This window comes from Talpa occidentalis, unplaced genomic scaffold (genome assembly GCF_014898055.3).
Source record: "Talpa occidentalis isolate TD23 unplaced genomic scaffold, MPIMG_talOcc4v2.1 talOcc4.9, whole genome shotgun sequence".
NCBI classification, from domain to species: Eukaryota; Metazoa; Chordata; class Mammalia; order Eulipotyphla; family Talpidae; genus Talpa; species Talpa occidentalis.
Window position 1 is genome coordinate 82,447,323 of NW_023605305.1, and position 22,236 is coordinate 82,469,558.

Here is a 22,236-nt window from a genome sequence, read left to right on the forward strand (position 1 = left end):
GCTAACTCAAGATGTTACTAACAAAGGAAACTATGGAGAGAGGGTGAGGATGTAAAGGGATGCAGGGAAGTTCTCTTTACTTTATGCCCAGTTTTCTATAATTCTGAAACCATTTGGGAAAATTTTCTTAAAATCCTTTTCTGCTCATCAGTGTCTATGCAAACAGAAGTTCAAGAAAATTCTTTAGTGGCAAATTATAGATTTAGGTTGACATTATTGCCCCAGTTCATTGCTCCAATGATTACTGTATGAGTTTTCTGTTTCATAAGTGTTCTTAACATCAAACAACTCATCTGGGCAGATGTTTGTTAAACACTCTTTAGAAGACAGTGATAGGCAATCACAGTTTTATTTTTTTTTTAAGATTTATTTATTTATGCATACAAGAAGTGTGGCCAGAAGTCTGGGGGGTAAGAGGATTCACCAGAAACAAGCGGGAGCAGAATAGGCAGCTCTACTGAAATATACTGCTGAGGAAAGCAGCAGGTGAGTCAAGAGAGGTTTGCTATGCCATGTGGGTCAGCTCCTTGGCCAGGGATAGAAGTCGTGCTGCAGTGACTGCGTATAGCTTCATAGTGCTGTTGCTTAACCCCTGTGCCACCATGGAGGTCCCTCACATATTTTTAAATAAATAAGCCACATATTTATTCAAAATCACCCTGGGGGATGGACAAGAAAGACTTCCATGGGAATGTCTCAAAAGTTTTTTGGGGGGGTACACAGGTCATCCCAACAATCTTAGACAAACTGGAATGGTGTCTCCTGATCATTTGCGCATTTCTATGGATTCCTCAGCTCCTCTCAACAGAAAGAAGATAATTTCTCAGTGCAAATGGCCACATTGATATTCATGGGATAAACGGTTTGTAACTGAACAGCAACACCCGCTAATGTAAATTTCATACACAGCTTCCGAAAGGTTAAACAATGCCGCTGAGCCAGGCTGTGCCCAGAAAGCAGATGACAGGCGCAGCCTCCGCCTGGGTGCAGGCTGAGACCTTCTGCAGAGATTTCTCTAAGTGACCAGGTCCAGCTCTGCTCTCCCCCCGGGTGGTGCTCACCACTGTTTCACCGGCAGAGCGCTGGAAACTAGGACTCAGCACACATACAAAGCAGCCCCACCCAACTTCCTCCACTCAAGAACGAAGGACCCCAGGTCACAGATGGAGGAAAGTATAGATGGAATGATTATCCAGTCTGCTTTATGAATATGCATTTTTAAACAATTTCCCTACATATGCTTGTTGAATATCATACTACCCACCCTCCCACTGCAGGCCCTTACCTCCACACTCGGACTCCTGCCTCCCTCCACCAGGCAATATTTATGGAGTGGCTGCTGGGTGTCAAGCACAGTTTTCTGCTGGGAGAGCAATGATGAGGAATTCAGACTAGGTTTTCCTCCCTCAGGAGGTTTTAGTCTGGAAAAAGGAAGAGAATATACAAGTTAATTTCAGAATGTGTTCAATGGTATGGAGAAAAAGAAAATGGGGTGACAAGGAGATGTTGGTAGATAAATAAGACCCCCAGCAAGAGGTGATGTTTAGGCTAAGAAGAGGAGGCTGAGAAGGAACCAGCCATCTACAGGTATGTACAGGACACCAGGCAGGGATAACCATGCATTTTCAAGACCAGGAAGGAAGGCCTTCCTTGGTGGCACAGGCAGTTGAGCGCAGGGCTGTGAAGCTGTCCTCAGCCTCTGCAGCACCAGTTTGATGCTGGCCGGCGAGGGTCCTTCATGGTGCGGCAGACCTCTCCTCTCTTACCCACTGCTCCCCTCAGCAGTGTGTTTCATCAGTCTGCCTGTTCTGTTCCATGCTCTGTCTCTGGTGAATCCTCTCACCCTCCTGCACATCTGGCCTGTACCCCGGTTCTTGTATAAATAAATCTTTAAAAAAAAAAAAGACCAGGAAGGAATCCAGTGGGTCCCCAACAGAGTGAGTGTAGAAAGTATGGTCAGGGGCTGGGTGGTAGAGGGTCTTGTAACCACCCAAGGATGTATGCTACATCATGGAAAAGGATGAAGATGACCAGATGAGAGGGGCTGAGGCTTGGACCCTGTGCATGCTGCATGATCTCAACCACAGATGTGTCTAGAGGACACACAGTTACCCCAATCTCCCCCTACTCAGCTTGCCAAGCCTTGTGACCCAGCTTGGCCAAGGACTGGGTCAGGGAAAGTGTAGTCTTTGGCCATCTGTCCTCCAAGGAACACCTTTGTCCCCACACATGAAGTTGACTTATCAGGTCATGGAGCCCCCTGTACCAGGATAGCGCAGCCTGAGGGACAGGAGACCCTCCTTAAGGGAAATACATAATGACCTGAATAGGACTTGTTGATGAAGGCATCTATTTGATCAAAGGAGGGCAGACCAAGAAGAATTCAAGGTGATCCCTAGATTTCAAGGTGACCCCTAGGTTGAGCAACTCCTGAGTGATCCCACTTCCTGAGATGGGAAGAAAGTAGAGGATCTTTGGAGAGCTAGAAAACCAAAAATTTGGTTTCAAACATCCAAACTGAACTATTGTGCATTAGAGGAGCAGGAAGATAGAGGAGAGTTTGGAAAGAGGAGGGGACTGGACCTTGTTGGAGGGTGGAAACAATTATGGGTGAGACAGGGGAAAAAGAGTCAGCAAATTCCAGGCTTGTGTCGTGTAGCCACTGCAGCTCACTCATGTAGTAAAACAGGACAGGAAGACCGGGTGTTCCAGAAGCAGCTGCCTGATGGTGGAGGCCAGGAGGTGCTTAATCAACATGTTTGCAGCTCATTCTCAATCCAGGGCTCCCATATGAATCCAGACAGTAGATCACCTACACATTTAATTAACTGTATTTGTGCAGGATCTCAATTTGACCATAAAAGTTAATGCTTAATATAGTTTAAGGTTCATGGTCTTTCTTTTGCAAAGAAGGCATGAAATGGCCACAGATTAATTTTTCCAGTCATCCTCAACATATCAGAGGTAGGAAGACAACTGAAGAGTGGATGTTGCAAGTACAAATTTGAATATTGGAGAGCATATAGGACATAACTACTTTCTACCTAACTCCCCTTAAACACAAAATCTTCTAGTGAACTAATTGCTTGCTCATTGTAACATCAAACCAGTGCCCCCATTGCTGCCTGAGCTTAGTTGGAAATGAGGTTCCATGCTGCTAACAACAACAGATTATTTTCAAGCAATTCTTGGCTTCTGAGAGTTGACAAACTGCTTTGCCAAATTCTGACAGTGGACTCTTTGGGTGCTGGAATGTCTAAATATTCATATCTCAGACAGGTCTCAGTTCTACAACTCACCTGTTCCCCTCAGCTTCTTTTTGTCTCTTGCCAGCCCACTTCCCTCCTAGCCCTAGAACTCCATGTCAGCCCACCAGCCATCCCTCTGATTTGCAGGGCAATCCTCTGATTCACTGCTGAAGTCCTTGTTTTCAAACTTAGGGTACCAGCTTGTTGCTTGTTAACTTGCTGCTTAAACAAGAGATTCTCTCTCTCATGTGGTGGTCAGGGTGAGGAGCCCAGGGCTAATGTGGCAGCGGCAGGGCCTGGGAACATTCCTCCTGTCTTGTCCTGCTGACAGGCATCCACAAGCCCAGATGGAGCTCTGGATTCCTAAGTGAGATGGTGAGAGTGGCCTCAGGAAGAAGCTCTTTGTCCACATCGCATCCTTATGATTAAATTTTAAACTCTGTCACCAGCCTTCTGCCCACCTGCAACTATGCAGGTGTTTCTCTTCGCAAATTTGTCCCTTTCATGGGAAGTTTTCCTGCCCGCTTGTGTCTGTGAAAATGTCCTTTATTCTTCTTTCCCTTTTTATAGTAAATCTGCCCATTTGGAGGTAAATGAAAAAAAAATTAACTCTGAGGTCAGAAACTGTGAGATAAGCATCTGTATAATCTGTGTGATGCCCAAAAGCATGCAAATTCTGATGAGTAGCAGCTCAACACTGATTCACTATAAGAAGGCAAGATTCTAAGTAGAAAATCAAACTGACATTGAGCTCATCAATCAACTTTGTGTATGTTTTAGTTGACTTTTTAGACATTTCTGTGAGGTCAAGATGACAATTTTATAGAACAGTGTGCAATATAGGGACAAAGACACCAATGATAGTGTCTAGATTTTTGGGTGAGAATCTAAGGGAATGGATGTAGACATAGAGGCTGAGGATGTGAGAACAGGGTCTTGGGGTACATCAATATTTAGAAATTGAGGCAATAGGGCAAATTTGACAAATGAGACTGAGAAGTCTCCCTTGAGGGAGGTGGAGATATGATACAAAGGAAGGGCTTCAGGAAGGTGGTGATGATCAATTGTGTCAAACACTGCTCTCGATAGAAAATAGGTAAATGAATATTCCATTGAGCAAGGAGAAGTCATCCATCATTGCTCACTAGTTGAGCAGAATGTTAAACAAAAAACTGAATGGAAGAAACTTAAGAATGAATAGGACAATGCAAGACAGAAAGGACAGAGAATTCTCCCACAGAATTTGCACAAAAATGGAGAGTAGCTAACAAAAAAGCAAGGAGAGAAGGGTCAAGAAAACATGTTAAATAAATGGAGGTACAAGAGATTATGCTCAGTGAAATAAGTCAGAAGGAAAAATAAAGGATCAGGAAAAAAATTAAAAAACACAACAAAAATAAACAGATAACTATAAATCAGAGACCTTCTGCAAGGGAAGGGGAAGGAGAGGGATCGAGACAGGAGTAGAATGAGCACATGGGACTATGGTGATGGTGCATGGGTGAACTGGTGGTGGAAATTCTATGGGGACTACACCTGAGAAAAGAAAGTAAACACTGTAAAAAAATGAACAATGAACAATGATGTAAAATACCTATAAATTAAAAAAAGAAAACTTGTTAAAATATAAGAAATAACAGCCTGTCCCTTTGCTAAAAAGAGTAGCTGTTAGATAAAATCCAATGATGGAGATGAGAGAAAACAATTGTAGCAACCTACTTGATTCAAGCAGGGACTGTTCATCCTTGGCCATGGTTTAGAAGGCATCATCTATGGAGATTAACACTGGCAAGTAAATGTGATGGAAGAATGAGTGGAAGGTCTTTGCTCTTCCATTTTTTTCAGTGGAACAGGAACAAGATCATTGAGAATGAGGATGCAAAAAGAAGCAGTATTAGTTTTGAAAAAAGAAATTAAGTAATAAAGTGGTTATCCAGAAATGGGAGAGTAAACAAAGATTGTGTAATATGCTTGCCTGGGGGCACCAGGAATCCCCTTTAGGCATGTGTGGTCATAAATTTAAGGTGAAGCCCAATCACCTATCATGTTTTATTCCTACTACCTTGAGCTGGCACAACACTGAAAAATGAGTCAGCCAAGGGTCTATGAAAGATAATGAATATAATGACTGATCTTGGAACTTAGGAAATAAAGTGAGGCCACTGTGATGAAAAGGAAGTAAAATTAATAAATTGAATGTCCAAGCAGGCTTGAGGACTAGTAGAATGGAGAGACGAAGGTATTGAGTACAAAGATGGAGGTAGTGGTCAGAGACTAGTTCACAGGAAAATATGAATATGGAACATCTGACAAACATAAAATAGAAGTCTGATGACTAGGAACACCACCACACCTGTCCTATATCTTCTTCCCCCATCAAGGCTTTTCCACAACTCAATCATCAAAGTCACTCAAAAGACTGTTCTTTCTCCAAGAGAGGTTAAGGAAACCTTATTAACATGAGGATTAAGAGTCTCATAGCCCCTCACCACTTACTACTAGGGTTAAGAGAGAGGCCCAAGCTCTACAATGCACAGTCTTCCCAAAGTTATATTTTGAGATCACCAAGTTGGATCTCACCATACTACTGGACCATCCCTACACACAGCCCAGCTCACGCCTCATCGTCTATCTTCTCATGACTCTGCATATCCCACCTTTGTCCTCAATGTTCCATTTACCTTACCCCTCTACACATTAGGAATGGCTCGCCCCTAAGGACAGATTCTTTTACAGCCCTCTCAAATGGTGCCTCATGTTTCTCCCATACCTCATGACTATTGGGCATGGATGTCAGATAGGTTTCTCTGCTTTTCTTTATGACTTCCAGATGGTTTCCCTTTCCTAATCTGTTTAAAACGCAGAAGAACAAATGAGTTTTGAACTCATCCCATCATATTATTTTTTAAAAAAATATTTATTTATGCATACAAGAACTGGGGTATCAGCCAGAGGGATGGGGGTGAGAGGATTCATCAGAGACAGAGTGGGGAGCAGAACAGGGAGATCTACTGGAATACACTGCTGAGGGGAGCAGTGGGTGAGACAGGAAAGGTCTGCTGCACCATGTGGGTAGCTCCCTGGTGGGCATGGGGTTCGAACTTGCCGCAGAGACTGGGGATAGCTTCACAGTACTGTGCTTAACCCCTTGCGCCACCAGGGAGGCCCTCCCATCATATTCTATCCTCGATGATACCATCAGAGACACCTGTGTCACTCTCTACATTCCCTAACCCTCTCTCTCTCTGGCCCGCTATCATATTTTTCCACTGCTATCCCTATCTTAGTTCTTACAATTTGAATATAAATATGAATGAATTATCCAGTATCTGCCTCCCTAGTTCCATGGTCCACTCTATCTTATTTCTTGTATTCATCCCCCTATTAGCTACTCACTGCCATGAGTATACCTAGATCTGGTCGTTGCCTCTGTTAGACAAGAAAAGTCTATGAAGCTCTTCATCTATATGCTAGGCTGCCTTCCCCTTGACATTCATAGGACCTAGGTAAATTTGACCCTAGTTCTAAGTTACACTTCACTGCTTTCTTGCTGTCTGACCACAAGTAAGACAGCAAGAACTTTGCTTTGATGTCTTCATTGGAAAAAGGAAGGTTGTGCCTTCTACTTCACAGTGGGGTTGAAAGATTACATGGAATTATGTATGGTCACGCATAGTTTCATACCTGATATGTAAAATGTAGACCCCTTATAAAACTATTTTTTTTGGCTAACTTCTTTACTAAAGCAACAATATGATGTACTGGTTAAGAATATGGGTTCTTTAAGTTGACTACCAGGTTTCAAATCCCAGGCCACGACTTTAGTCACATGACACTAAGCAAATTACTTAGCTGTTGTCTTCCCTAGTACTCACATTGGCAAAATGGGAATAAGAACTGTACCTGCCTTGTGGGGGGGTGGGGGGCGGGAAGGGAGGGATTGGGGTCAGAATGGGGGGTTGCAATTGTATGAGGAATATAAAAATAAAATTTATTATTTAAAAAAAATTAAAAAATAAAGGCAAAGTAATATTAATATATAATTTAAATGAAAAAAAGAACATGTAAATAAATAAATAAATAAATAAATAAATAAATAAAACATGCTTTTGGGAAAGGGCTACAAGCCAGAATCTGGTCAAAAAAAAAAAAAAAAAAAAAGAACTGTACCTGCCTTGTTCAGTTGTTGTGAAAGTAAAATAATAGTTGCCAGGGATTGGCAATCAACCCCCTACAGGCTAAATGGCCTCTTGCCTGCTTTTATAAATAAAGTTTTATTGAACTAGCAACAACAAATGTTGGCGAGGGTGTGGAGAAAAAGGAACTCTTCTGCACTGTTGGTGGGAGTGCAAACTGGTCCAACCACTATGGAGAGCTGTGTGGAGATTTCTGGACCTACTAAACATAGAGCTTCCATATGATCCAGCAATTCCACTCCTAGGTATTTACCCAAAGGACACAGAAACATCAATTCCAAAGAACACCTGCACCCCTATGTTTATAGAAGCACTATTTACAATAGCTAAGCTTTGGAAACAGCCCAAATGCCCAAAAATAGATGACTGGATCAAGAAGATGTGGTACATATATACCATGGAATATTACTCAGCATTCAAAAAAGATAAACACATGCAATTTGCAGCAACATGGATGGCGCCGGAAGGGATCATGCTCAGCGAAATAAGCCAAAAAGAAAAAGAAAAATACCGGATGGTCTCACTCATAGCAGGAATCTAGAAAACTTAAATAAGGGACCAGGAAAATGAATAACTATAAGAAAGTGAAAATCAAAATCAACAAAAAACTATGAACCAGAGACACTCTATAGGGGGTAGGGGGCGGGAGGGAAGGGATTGGGGTCAGAATGGGGGGGGTTTGCAATTGTATGGGGAATATAAAAATAAAATTTATTATTTAAAAAAAGTAAAAAAAAGATTGCAAATGAAAAAAAAAACAGCAGTTGAAAAAAAAAATAAAGTTTTATTGGAAAATAGTCACATCCATTTGTTTAACCATTGTCTATTACTTTCCTATTACAATTACAGATTTGAGTGCATGTGACACATATCACAAGGAATGCCAACCCTAAAATATTATCTGACCTTTCCAGTAAAATTTGTAGACCCCAAAGTATGTGTTTAAAACAGTCTATTACAGTGGAGTTCTCAATGAGAAATAATGTATACATTCTTTAAAAAAATCTACTTTGATTTGTATAACAAATTATACAAAAACCTGGTTGTAGGAGGGCAAATGGAGACAAGTCACTTGCACTGTGAAGTCCACTAGTAAAATTCTACAGCACAAAGCCTGACACAGGAGCTCAGGTTTCCCGGGGCCATAGCAGCCTTTTTACATGGCAAAGGACAGAGTTCTTATGGGGTGTTCATGTCATGGCTGATGCTGCCACCATTAGAATGCCTAATGCCAGCACAAAATGCACTCCCAGGACGATCGCCTGCAGAACACATGTAACAAAACTCAAGGGTCTCAGTGAGGCTGGGAGAACAAACCCAGGAGCAACACTAAAAGTTCTCACAGAATACAACATTCAAAACTAGAGTTTGATGTGGTTATTCATCCCTAGTGGCTTTAGAGACTTAAGTGCCATGGATTGGGAGAGTGACAAAGGATATCTGAAAGTCACGGATGCCTTATCCTTTGCAGGTGAGATGGGAACTAAAAGCCTTTGGTCACCAGATGAGGTAAATAGGAAGTAAAAGCACTTCATTACAATGTGCTTATGGAATTGAGGTAACCAGAGGAGAGTGGGGGAGCCACAGGTGGAGGACCCAAAGGACTCCAGTGGAGGTTTATTGGGCCTTTGGTGGTGGGTGTGGTGTGACAACATCCATCTGTGGAAATATGAATCTCTACCCCTAAGTCATATATGGTGTTATGATACACTGTAACCTCAGTAAGCATAATTTTTAAAAATAAAATGTGTTCATGTAGCACACATTGAAACACTACACACAAATACACACACACCTTAACAGTCCTCTATTTGTGTCAGTGCTTCTATGCCAGCATTGGACATAACATGTGGTAAAACTAGCACTGAAGCAACATGTTTGTCCTTATTCGATGTGCTAATGATGGCAAAGTTCTAAGAAGTTTGTAAGGACTAAAACTGGGAAATAGGAAGGCTGTGTTAGGTGCAGATATAAGGTGGAGGGGTCCCCAACGAGGCTCAGCAGAACAGCTCAGAACTGAGTGATGGGCCTGGTCACCTACTGCCCACAGAGGTATGAACATTATGTTGACATGTTCACCATCAATGAGGAGAATGCTTTAAAGCACTCAGTACAGTACCTGATACCTAGTGTGCTGTCAGATGTAGCTAGCAAGAGGAGTTGTCACTGCCATTAGTGTACAAATCACAAACTTCAGAATTATAGGATCAGTGGTGGATGACTTCATCTCTACTAGGTGAGCATTCTAAAATACAGAGCCAGCATTGTTTCATAAACTGGAAAATGAAGCAGTTGACACCTACTAGGTCTTGCCATTCCTGAAAAGTGGATTTACCTCCCAGTTTGGGTGTTTTGTGTTTATCTTACAAAAGTTTTCATTCTGTTTAAAAAGAAAAATACCACCCTTTCCAAAAACCTCCATAAAAATTTTAGTTATTGTTTCACTGGACTATTGTCTTTCTTTGGTGTTATCCATCAAAGGGCACTAGATGTTCTTCAAATGAACTTCATATAGAACACATCAGGGGTGCAACTTGCAAAACAATAACTGAAAGATCTCACTTAAAATACCTTAACTGGACGCTCAGCACCCAACTGCTGGACAGGAACTTCTGGGTGTCCCAACAGGCTCAGTGTCAGCCCCCACAGCTACAGCAGTAGGTGAGTCTGTGGCAGAGGCAGCAGCTCTGAGAGCAGGAGGATACCTGGAAAAGGCCCAGAGCAACATCTGACTAGACACGCAGTTTCAGATGCTCCTCGTGGCCATGCCCTATGATGGTGTTCGAAAAGAGCCTGAGAACCAGGTAAACCTGGCAGAGCTGCTAAAAGGCAGAAAGTGGGTGTTGTTTGAAATCATTTGTGCCTGAATCTCTGGCTGTTCCGACACCTACCTGCCAGATTTTTGGCACAGGCTGGGGCTCTGAAGTCTAAGGGGATGCAGGGGGCTGTGTGTCCGAGTGTTAGTGATGTCTCTGTGACTTAAGAACAGGTGTGAGTCCACAGCACAGACAACAAGGTGCGGCTCCCGTGATGATCCCACTGGAGGCTTTGGGAAGGAGAGAGACTTGTTACTAGATGATTCACTGGCACCTCTCACTGGGAATCAGCGGCACAGATGTTCTTATTGAGAATGACATAATAAAGTCCTCTAACATGGAGTTTGGTGGCACCAGCCTCACCTGCAGCCTGGCTACCAACATTACCTTCCAACTCTGAATCCCGGGGCCCTGACGTGCTCCTGCTACCTACTCCTATTTCGCCTACCCAGCCCTGGGCACAGGTCCCCAGTGCAACCTCGGCCTGGGCCACCCAGGCCTCTGAAAAAAAAAAAAAGAAATACTTTATCTGAGCTTAAGAATTTATTTTGGGTTTTTGGGCTATAATGCACAGAACACTTAGCCTCATTTCGTACAGTCCCATGGGTTTTGGTACATACCCCATCTGTGCAACCTTCCCCACTATGGAACTCCAGAATGTTTTTATTGCTTCATAAAGAAAGTCCATACCCATGAGCAATCAATCCCAGTGCCCCATTCCCCAGCCCCAGCCTCTGGTGTTCTGTTTTGAAGTTTGTAATACTATTGTGGCTATTTTCTAAGAGTCCTTACATTTTGTGATAGATCCTAAAATAGTTAAAGATGGCCCCATGAGGTATCTGGGAACTGGGAAAATATAGCCCATGGTGGGGTTACATTTAAAGCCAAACCAGTAATTCTAAATCAAGGCCATTATAATATTTCTATTTCTGAATTTGTTTGAAAATCTCCCTCATATAGAATCTGAAATAGGACATATGAAATTTCAGAGAAAATATTTGAATCAAGTCTAAGACAAACCTGTCTGATATAAACTTTTAACCCTAAAAACCAATCATTAAGGAAAAGTAGAACTGTTAATGACTACAAAAGATGGAACAGAAATTTTACATTTCTGCCTATCATACCAACATGGAACCTTGTATCTTTCTCCAAATTTTGCTCAATCTCTGGGATCCCTTAGGTTAAATGCATTTTATTTTTAAAGAAGCATATAATTACATTTTATTTCCTACCCAGAAAACTTTTGACTTAGAATAGTCTATCATTTGCAGTTACTTACTGGTAGTTGGGATTTAAAGAGTTTTCCCATTTGTTTTATGCTACAGTTTTCCCTTTAATGTCTTCTTTTGAATGAAATATATTTTTGTAATTCTATTTTCTTGTCTGCAAGTTTATTACTTTCATCATTCTTTACCTCTTTCTTACCCTAAAGATTATAGTGGGCGCCACTAAATTGGAGACACTAATATAAAGTCATTTTACTCTTCTCAGACAAGACAGAATCTGGAATGCTCTATCTCCATTCCCTCCCACATTTTGTGCTAATGGTGACATGTCCTTTATTTCACTTACTCTTCAAACCCTAGAAGACATTGTCATTGTTGTTTTGTATCACTCATATTTACCATTTCTGTGGCTTTTAATGTTTCCCTCTATTTCTATATTTCTGTCTAAAGATCATAGTCCAAGTTCCTGAAGTTTTTCTAATGTGTCTTTTATTCTGAGTTCCCTGGTGGTAAATTCTCTCATTTTCTTTTAATTTGAAATGACTTTACAGTTTGATCTCATATTTGAAGTGTATCACTAATAGCTCTTGTTAATTTTTAGCATGTTAAATATGTCATTTTATGGTCTTTTGGCTTCCATTGTGTCTTCTTTTAGTTTCTGGATGATTTTGTGACTTTTTCTGTGTCTTTGTCTTTTTGCAGTTTTAATATGTGTCTCAACTGGTTTTCTTTATATTTGTCCTGATTGTTCTTGAATCTGTAGCTTACTATCTTTCATCAGTTTGGGGAAATGTTCAGTCAACATTTCTTCAACTATTGCTTCTGTCCTTTTGTCGCTCTTTATGGGACCAAGATCACATACCTGTTAAACCTTTTCATAGTGTCCTGTATGTCGGACATTTTCTCTATTTTCTATCCCTTTTCCTCTCTATACCTGAATGTGGATATATTTTCCTGACCTGTCTTCCAAATTGCCTACGACTTATCTAGTATCTAACCTATCGGTTTTGTTCTTAATTTCAATTATAATAATTGTCAAACCTAGAATTTATAGGTAATATAAAAATAAACTTCTAGTCTCCTGGGAAATTTTCCATTATTTTGAAGTCTTTACTTAATAATGCCACTATCGGTATTACCAGTAAGTCTGTTTCTGTTGTATTTTCACTTAAACTTCAGATAATGTTTTAATTCTCCAACAGATTTTCTTCAGTTTCTAGAAGGCAGTTAAAGCAGAAGCTGCTCACCTTTTAAATTTTTTAATTGCAGTAACTTCACATTCTACCAGTATACAAGTTACTAGTGTGCATCATTGAGAATCAACATGTATATATAAGAACTAATAAAAACAGGGCTGATTTTTTTTTGCAAAGCCTGATATATGCCTGCCTTACCTTTATTCCTACAGGGTGTCCTTTAGGGTCTTGATTGAAGATCTCGAGTGTTTGACGAGGTGCCTCTACCTTGACAGGCCCTGAACTATATTTCTTTCTCTGCAAGATAAAGAGAACATGCTAACAATTGCTCTGTAGTTCCTTTGCAAGTGCATGTTGCAAACTACAAAATGCTTCAAGAAAAGTAATGCAAAAACTGTGATTTTCATGGTAAGTTTCCCATTTCCTAAGATCTTGACCTCTCTAGTCCTAGCTGACTTAATAGCCTCAAACTTCAATTTTGTCCCCCAGACTTATAAGATTACTAAAAGTTCCACTGAATTTTTCAGCCTCTGCAACCGTGCCAACTATGATCCTCAAATGCCTTGAGGAATAAAACAGCATATAAAGTCTAACCCCACTCCATCGATCATCCTTCTGTTTTGGATCTTGGTCCCTCAGTTTCTGGGTGACTTGTTAATTCTTTTACACATTCATGGAGGTGAATTTTCCTGCTACTTCTAGGCATTATAAATGGTCTGCTACAAGGCAGTACATGCAGTCTAGAGATAGGCTTATATGTCCAGATATAGTAATAGAGTGACTAACATTTTTACTTTCTTAATTGCTAAGGGTTTTTGTTGAGGTAAGTTAGATCTATTAACATATTAGAAATTAAAACTATAATTCTAAATATTTTATTTAAATATTTTAAATATTTGCTAATTTTAAATAGTAATAACAAACCTCCTACAGATTAACAAATATTTTTATGAATAAAACCTATTTTCCATAACAAAAAGTTGGTAGAAAAGTGACATTGATTTACATTTTTGCAAATCTCTTTGATGTATAGCTAAATAGAAAAGAAAAGGAGCCTGTTATCTGATTCTACATTCAAATTGTTGATAGTGCTTGGGTTAAAGTATACAAAGAAAACTAACCTCATGGAATTAGGTAGGTGAAAAATGAGAGAGTATTTTGCAGTCTTTTCAGCTAATTATAGATTTTCTTGTTTGATTCTAAACATACACTTGAGGAGTTTCTTAAAGGTTAGTTCCAATGTGAAATTGAATATCAATGAACTTCTATTTCTTTTACATTAATTCCAGTGGTCTACCTGGCACTCAGCAATCAAAAAAGATAAGACTAATACCAGTTTTAAATAAATGGATTATTTACCCAAGAGAGATTTAAAACATCGTGCACTGGTCAATTGGGAGACACCAGCAGGTTAAATTATCTAGATCCATTAAATGTTGAAATATTTAATTCTATAAAATCAAACACATTTGTTCATATCACCACTATTCTCATCCCAAATGTCTAAGTATTGAGAAGCTACCAACCTCAGAGGTAGAAATATTGGCAAAACTTGAATCTTACTAATGATAGCAAATACTGCCATTGTTTTTCTTGAGTAATAGTTCACCTTTTTTTTTTTTTAATTTTCAAGGCAATGTCTGTCAAATAATCCACACTAAAAACAATATCCATACGGTACTCTTTCAAGTAAGAATGGTGTCTCAATGGAATACTACTCAACAATCAAAAAGACAGAACCCATGCCATTTGCAGCAACATGGATGGAATTGGAAGGGGTAAAAAAGAAGGAAAAAGACAAATACTGGATGTTGTCACTTATAAGTGGAATGTAGGGAAACCAGACAAAGGGTCAGATAAAGTCAAACTTAAAAACTAGACCTTGAAATCAGGCTGCCAAACCGAGACATTCAGAGGGAGAGGAGGAGGGGCAAGCTTAAAGTGAGGAGGGAGCACAATGACCTGTGGTGGTAACTATGGGTATTTTCATGGTGGGAGAGCTATGGTGACAGCTATAGGAAAAGGGGGGATCCTATACTTCCAAAATACAATATGGGCCTTCCTGATGGCACATGGGAATAAGACACAACCTACGAAACTATCCGCAGCCACTGCAGCACGAGTTCATTTCCCGGCCATAGAGCTACCCACATGGTGCAGTAGACCTCTCCTGTCTTCCTGCTGCTCCCCTCAGCTGTATATTTCAGTTGATCCACCTGTTCTGTTTCCCGCTCTGTCTCTGGTGAATGCTCTCACGCCCCACACCCTGGACTGTACCCCAGTTCTTGCATGCATGAATTAATAAATCTTTAAAAAAATACAAACAATGTGAAACATATTACCTCAATTTAAAAAAATGGTGTGCCATGAAATCAGCAACCAGCTTGAGCCTATTCAAAAATGTGTTTTACCATCCAGAAGAACTGCTTGATCCATAGTTCCCACACGGTCCCAGATTATTATAGATAAAAATATTTAAAATCTTTTAAATATTATATATTTATGTTATATAAAATATTGTTATATTTTATACATAAAAAGATATGCCCAAAGATCAAAACTTAATTGCTTCATCAAAGACATTCTTTAGTAATATCATCATCCATGCATATATATGTAGACAACCATCCCTCACTATCCACAGATTCTTAGTTTTAATCTGCCTTGTTGAAACCTATTCCTAACTCCCAAACCAATACTCACGATGTGACGAGGTCATCCACTCACATGGTGAGGGAGCTCAAAAATCCGAGCCTCCCTAACGGCACACTCCCAGATGGGGTGGACTAGGTGGCTCTGGGCCCTTTGGTTTCAGCTGCCACAATGCAAGGAAGTGTCCTTGTCAGTCTACTCAGTGCCAGGTTTTTGCAGTTTTGTGCTTTTTGTTGATTTTATTGCTTAAAATGGCCCTAAGTCCAGGGTTGAAGTGCTGTCTAGTGTTTCTAAGCTCAAAGGGTATAATAGGCTTTCTGGAAAAAGTGTTTTAGACAAGCTCTTTTTGGCCATGAGTTATAACACAGTTGTCCCAGAGTTCTGTCAGTGAATCAACAATATGCATTAGAGCAGGTATCTTTAAACAGAAGGCCCAGAAAACAAAGTTACTTTTTGATGGATTGATGAAAAGATGGTCACCAGGACCTCACAGGAAGCTAACCCTGTATTTTCCCTGGGAGCCATGCTTCAGGATTTGCTAATTCTGTGTTTGTAGAGGTTTTATAGAACATAACTACAATAATGAGCATCAACTGTAAATACACATATATGTGTATATGCATACATATTTATACACATACAATATGTGACAAATAATAAACATAGATAATACCCTTTATATATACATAATGTTTACATGTTACATACACATGAACATATTTATGTGTATGCATATATATGTGTATAAATATGTGTGTACATGTGTAAAGAACTGGATGATTAGTAATAAAATGTGATCTGTTCTAATGCACTGGCGGTTTTACACCATTACTTTTGCACCATCAGTACAAATGTCAAACACTGTAGAAAATAGCATCTTAGCATTATTATGAAAAGACTAAGATATCCCTGGGGATTAAGATTTTTTTCACTATCAGATTTATTTACAGTATTAATTTCTGCCTCAAAATACATCTGCATTTCCCTAGAACTGTACATATAAATGCCACCTTTGTTACTTTTTATACATTCATCGAGATAGTGTTTCCAAATGTTTTCAAGATTGCAAGTTCCTCAGGACTGCAGTCATCCTGACAACAAATATTTTAACAGAAGGAAAACTGAAGATTTTTGTTTTCTTAATTTGCTTACTATAATTAACTCCTATGGTATGTCTAACTGGCACTACTGAGATAGGTATTAAATTGCTTGTAGATTACTCACTTACACATTTTAAGGCAGAAGATTATAGCCAGGGCATGATGTTAGGGAGTTATAAATGGAAAAGATAAGTTTGGTTTGAGGTGATGGCAAAATAAAATTGTTAAAGGGAGGAGAGACCTTTTTTTTTTTTATTTTTAAATTACAGGTATTATAGTCCAAAGAGAGAAATAGACAAATAGATCACTTCTACTGCCTTCAAGTAGAAAATGCAATTTAATAGGAGGAAAAGAGAAAGGAGCTTGATGTAAAATAAAAAGGCAGAATGGAAGGAAAATGGGTGGATAAAAGAGTCACTGGAAATAAGGACTCAAAGCAAACAGTAAGGAACTGTTCGTAACAGCATAGCTAAGAAGTCATTTCTATTGGCAACCAACTCTCAAAGACCCCCATTCTTCCAGCCTGATGGACCTTTTCTCTAAGCCCCTTTTTCGGGTACCAGCGATGTGACGGGTGATTAAAGGTGAGCTGTGAATCGTCCATGAGGTGAGGCGGCTGAGGCTGGGTAGCTCTGGCCCTCCTAGGGCCCATGGGGTACTCTCTAAGACTGAATAACCCAGAATCCTGGACAGGCACTTAACAATTTGGGAGGGGAGCATTGCTCGCTCTGCCAGTTATCCTGTAAAATGCTAATGATCAGGTAAGAAAGAAAGGGAATTCTTTTCTCTTCAGAGAAAAATGGGAGAAGAAAAGAAATGAACAGTGGGATATCATTTTAGTGCTGACTCAGAAGCACAATGTTACAGAGTTTTTAATCATGGGGAACCAGCTGGTTCTGGACTCTTGGAGCTGAGCCCAGAAAGAGGCAAACAAGCCATGCTGGTTGATGCTAAGTCCATGCTATTATTACTGCAATCTTTTCCAAGTCCCTTTAACTACTGCTGCACATTGAGTGAAAACTGGCCTCAGTGGTACTGGGGGAATCAGGAGGGTCTAAGCCAGAAAAGCCATCATCCATCAGGTGAACTGAGCAGTGACAGTGGCAGCCATCCTGGGGAGGTAAGTGGACCCTGTGGCAGAGTGATGGGCAAGGGTACCTGCAACAGGGCTAATAATGCAGGAGTTAGAAGAGGCCAGCAAGGCAGAACCCGAAGATGAGTTCCTGAGCAAATACAGAACAATCTAGAAGTCCCCCTGAGAGGGAATATACTCTCGACAGGGAGGCAAACAGGGGACCCTGTCACATTCAAGCTATTCACATGCTTATAAGAATGAGGGTCAGCATGTTAACAGACTAACTTGGGCTAAGTTTTAATGTTTGTATTTATTAAAATTATCCTTGAATTTGGGTTTCTGAGATTGTCCTCTGGAATCAGGAAATGATGCAAGAAAGTCAAGTCTTTCATTGGTTATGAAAATGTCTCCCTGGCTTGGCTCACTGGCCACCCTCAGCAGGGCTTGCCTCTGGTAGCCCCCCTTTCACCTCAGGGCTTTGTCCTTCTGCTGCTGGCTCTTTGTGAAAAGCAGGATCAGTGTCACCCAGCAGGACAACATACAGCCTGGTGTGTCAGGGCGACTTTATTTCCCCAACTTTGAAACTGGTTACCAGGTCCTTATGAGCAAATAAAAGCCTCCTACAGTGGACAAGTAAAGTGATTGAGAAACCCATAAAAAGTCAGAGAAAGCAAACTGGGTGAAGTGAAAGCAAATTTCAGATCTAGGTCTCCATTGATCTCCACCAGTAAATATAAAAAGCTAGCATGTTTATTGGCCTTCTTTTGAATCTAAGTCATTATTACTGCACTGTTTTCACATCGACTCGTACCTTCCTGCTTGGAACATTCTAGTAAAACACTGAAAATTGGCATTTGGAAAAGATAAAGAGGTGCAACTATTCAGATTCTCAACTCGAAAATTTGTGGGGTTTCCTGAGCTGGCTTAGTATGATACCCCACATACATAAACAGAGGCATGAAGCTCAAACTTAAGTTTGAGAAAATATGTACTTCAATTTTGTTCAATAAAGAAAATAAGCATCTCTAAATTAAGAAAGGAAAACTATATGGAATTCCTTTTCTAGAGATAATAGTCTGGTTAAATGCAAGTGCAACTGTGAAATCACCAAAGATTCATTCCTATAATGTGATCATGTATTAAACACTGTTTCTATACCTAGCAGTGATGAAAAGTGTGATGTAAATATGATAACTTATTATGGAAAAAGTGAATACTTGTGATCATGAGTTTAAGCATCCAATGTTATAAAATCAATTGCTAGAAAAAAAAAGAGTTTACTCTTATTTTATGTAATCCCAAAAGTCCAAATTCAGGTACTACCAGAAAACACTGCAGGGACAAATTATTGCATGAGAACATTATTACTGAAAAAGGATCCAGTTTTAGCATGGGCTATTACAAGAGTTAGTGAGCTCCCTGCCTTTGAAGGTATTCAAACACAAACCATTGATGACTCATTGGTCCCTTAAACACGACTTACTGGAACACCTTCTTAAAAATAAGTTTTGATTTCTGGGTTTCTCTAAAAATAATGGTAACTGCAGAAATCAGAATCTTTCCACCTCCAAAAACCATTCCAATAAACAATGTACCAATATAAATCCATAGTTTTTTTTTTTTTTACTAGGAAACAGATAATGCTTCAAAAAACAAGTTATGGGTATGTAGGCTGCAAAAATTCTCTAGCCAGCAGTGCCAAGTGGGGACCCACAGACTCTGGAAAATGAGCATGCATGGGGGATTCTAACAATGGTAAAACACAGACAAATCACCTTTGTAGCAAGAGGAACATAACCTCAGTACAAAATTCTTACAACAGCCTGAAACCCACAGATAAAAGCACCAGCCACTAGGGATGAAAGGAGGATCAGAAAATGCCCCAAGACCACAGAATGAGAGAGATCTGGAAGTGGTGTGTGTGTGTGTTTGTGTCTGTCTGTCTGTGTGTGTGTGTGTCTGTGTCTGTGTGTGTGTGTGTGTGTGTGTGTGTGTGTCTGTGTGTGACATGGTGAGGAAAAACAAAAATAAAAAATGAAATAGGAATAAAAAATATTGATGAGATAAAGTGATAGGAATAAAACAAAACAAAGCCAAAAACATAAGTAGAGTTTCTAAAAATAAATGACAAATAAGTATGGGTTTTAAATATAATATAGAGATAATATCAAAAGTTGTAAGATTAAAAAAAAAAAAAAACCAACTTCCCATATATTAGCCTGGACCTGAATCTACACATTAAAGGGGCCCATTCTGTGTATAGGGAGACTGGAAAAGAATGACTTCATGACATCGCCTAGTAAAATGTCTATTTTATAAAATAAAGAAGGAATTCACCTGATCTTAAGTCAGTCTCAGTTGACATCAAAAGTCTCAGCAGCAATATACAGAGCAAGAAACAGTGGAACATTTTCAAGAAACAGTTCTAAGTAGACAATGTGAGCAAAGATTTTGTGCCTACTTCTACTGACCTTCAAGCATCAAGGCTATAGAAAAGATATTTAAACAGGTAAGACAGGGAGAACAGTAAACTCAAAAACTCTTCCTGAGGCATTCTAGAATCTCACTACTCAAAATGTGGTATACAGCCGCCAGTGGTAGCTGTTTCCCCTAGGAAATTTTAGAAATGCATCATTTCAGGTCTTACCTTAGAACACGTGAATGAGAATCTACATATTCACAAACCCCCAAGAAACCATATGCACATGAAAAGCATAAAGCAAAAGGAACTGGAAAAAAAAGATAAATGAATAATTTAATGAAGTTTAAAATGGAAGAAGAGTAGCATCAAAATGATGCTTTACTGAAAATTATCTACAAAATAGACAAACCAGTCTACCAATAGACAAAGCAGAGAGGGAGAGGAGAAACAAAGTAACAAAGCAGAGATTACAAAGTTGGGGTATGGGAATGAGCCCTGAAACAGAAGAAATTTTGAAAAGATCTTCAGAAGTTACTTTGCACAATTTGACATGAATAAAACTAAAAATGTATACAAAATGCATAAATTCCAGAAAAATATAACAACAAAATTGGATCAACAAAGTTGAAAGCACTCAGGTTTTCATAAAGAAAAGAGGGAAAATTATCTAAATACAGCCCCTCAAAAGCACTTGGCTCAGTTGTTTTCAAAAGGGAATTCTATCAAAAGTCCTTCAACCAGATAATCTCAATCATGGAAGTAATTCCAAATGGAAAAAAATGAAAATTTCAACTTTTTTTTATAGCACAAGTATAATATTTATTAGATTTAAGTATCAATATCATTAAAACAGACTATAAATACTACAGTTTTATCTCTTTTATGTAAAAAACAAAGTTTTAGCAAAGAGAATCCAATAAACTTTAAAAATAATGCAGGAATGAAGGATTATTGTAGTATTAGTTTACCCACCATATTAATGAGCTAACAAGGAAAATAATCTGAGTTTTAACAGAATTTATTATCCACAAAGTAACATACATCAGAGCATGTGCATATACAGACATGAACACACATTTACACCTCCACCCGATACCACTGAATTACTTAATAGAAAATATTAAAGGCATTACTAGTAAGAGCAGGGAGTAGCGCAGCAGTGCCCTATATCTCCACAACTATCAATTTAAGTGAAAATCAACAGAGCAAAGGAAAAAAGCAATTGAAAGCATAAGAATTGGAAAAGAAGATAATTATTTTTCATTCATAGGTGATGTGATAGCAAAATAGGAAAAACCAAAAAACTGATAAAATTAATACAAGCAATAATTCAGTTAGTTAGGATAGAAAACTGCCATAGAAAACTGCCAAGATCAATACTTTCATATTTACCAGCAATGTTCAATAAGAAGAAATAAGGAAAGGGTAGCTATCAACATAGAAAGCTCCAGGAATCTCTCTCCACTTAGACAATAATGCTTCTGGCACAATCAGTTGGAACTCCAGAGTCTAATGAAGGTTTGTAACTTTTAGGGGAAAGCTTGAATTGCACATTACTGCCAATTTCAATCAATTCTATGTTCTACCACATAATTAAATCCAAATATCCAGTTTTCAAAAAAAATACGAATATACAAAGCAATAAAGAACTACAGTCTATATAACGGGGAAAAATAAATCAACCCAAAGTCTCTGAAAAAGACATGATGGAAAACATACCAGTTATAAAGACTGTAAGACAAATGAAAGATGTGCCAATAGCTAAAGGCAGATGTAGGGAGAGTCAACAAAATGTGTGAACAATATGGAAATATATAATAAATGAAGAGATAGAAAAGCTAAAAGAAACACAAAAAGAAATTCCATAATTGAAAAGTAGAATAAACAAAAGTAAAAATTCACAAGAGAAGTTCAAAGGCAGATTTGAGCTGGGAAAAGAATCAATGAACTTGTAGAATAAAGGAAATTAGCAAGGCTGAGAAACAGAAAGAAAGCCAACACAAAGCAAACAGAACACATGGACACTGAGTGACACCATCAGGAGGACCAACATACCATCAGTGGCCACTCCAGAAGAAGAGAGAGAGGAATGGCTGAGAGAATATTTGAAGAGATGTGGCTGAAAAATCCTCCATATTTAATGACAGATATAATTATAAATATTTGAGAATCTCAATAAACTGTACAATTAAAATCCAAGAGACACATTCTAAGATGCACTTTGCCTTGAAAGACAAGTAGACAATCTGGAAAGCAGCAAAGAGAAATGACTCTTCACATAGAAGAGATGCTCTGAGAATAT

General features: G+C 39.1%; 1 long non-coding RNA gene across 1 annotated transcript in view; it reads right to left on the bottom strand.

Moving 5' to 3' along the window:
* Nucleotides 1–10,021: 10,021 nt before the first annotated feature.
* The window catches only part of LOC119236988 (uncharacterized), a 32,881-nt gene continuing 20,666 nt past the window's right edge, over nt 10,022–22,236 (bottom strand). Inside the window, exons 3-5 of the long non-coding RNA XR_005123163.2 lie at nt 12,884–12,982; nt 10,336–10,490; nt 10,022–10,149 (exon numbers count right to left, since the gene is read on the bottom strand). This is a non-coding gene — a long non-coding RNA (uncharacterized LOC119236988). The remainder of the gene's footprint in view (nt 10,150–10,335; nt 10,491–12,883; nt 12,983–22,236) is intronic.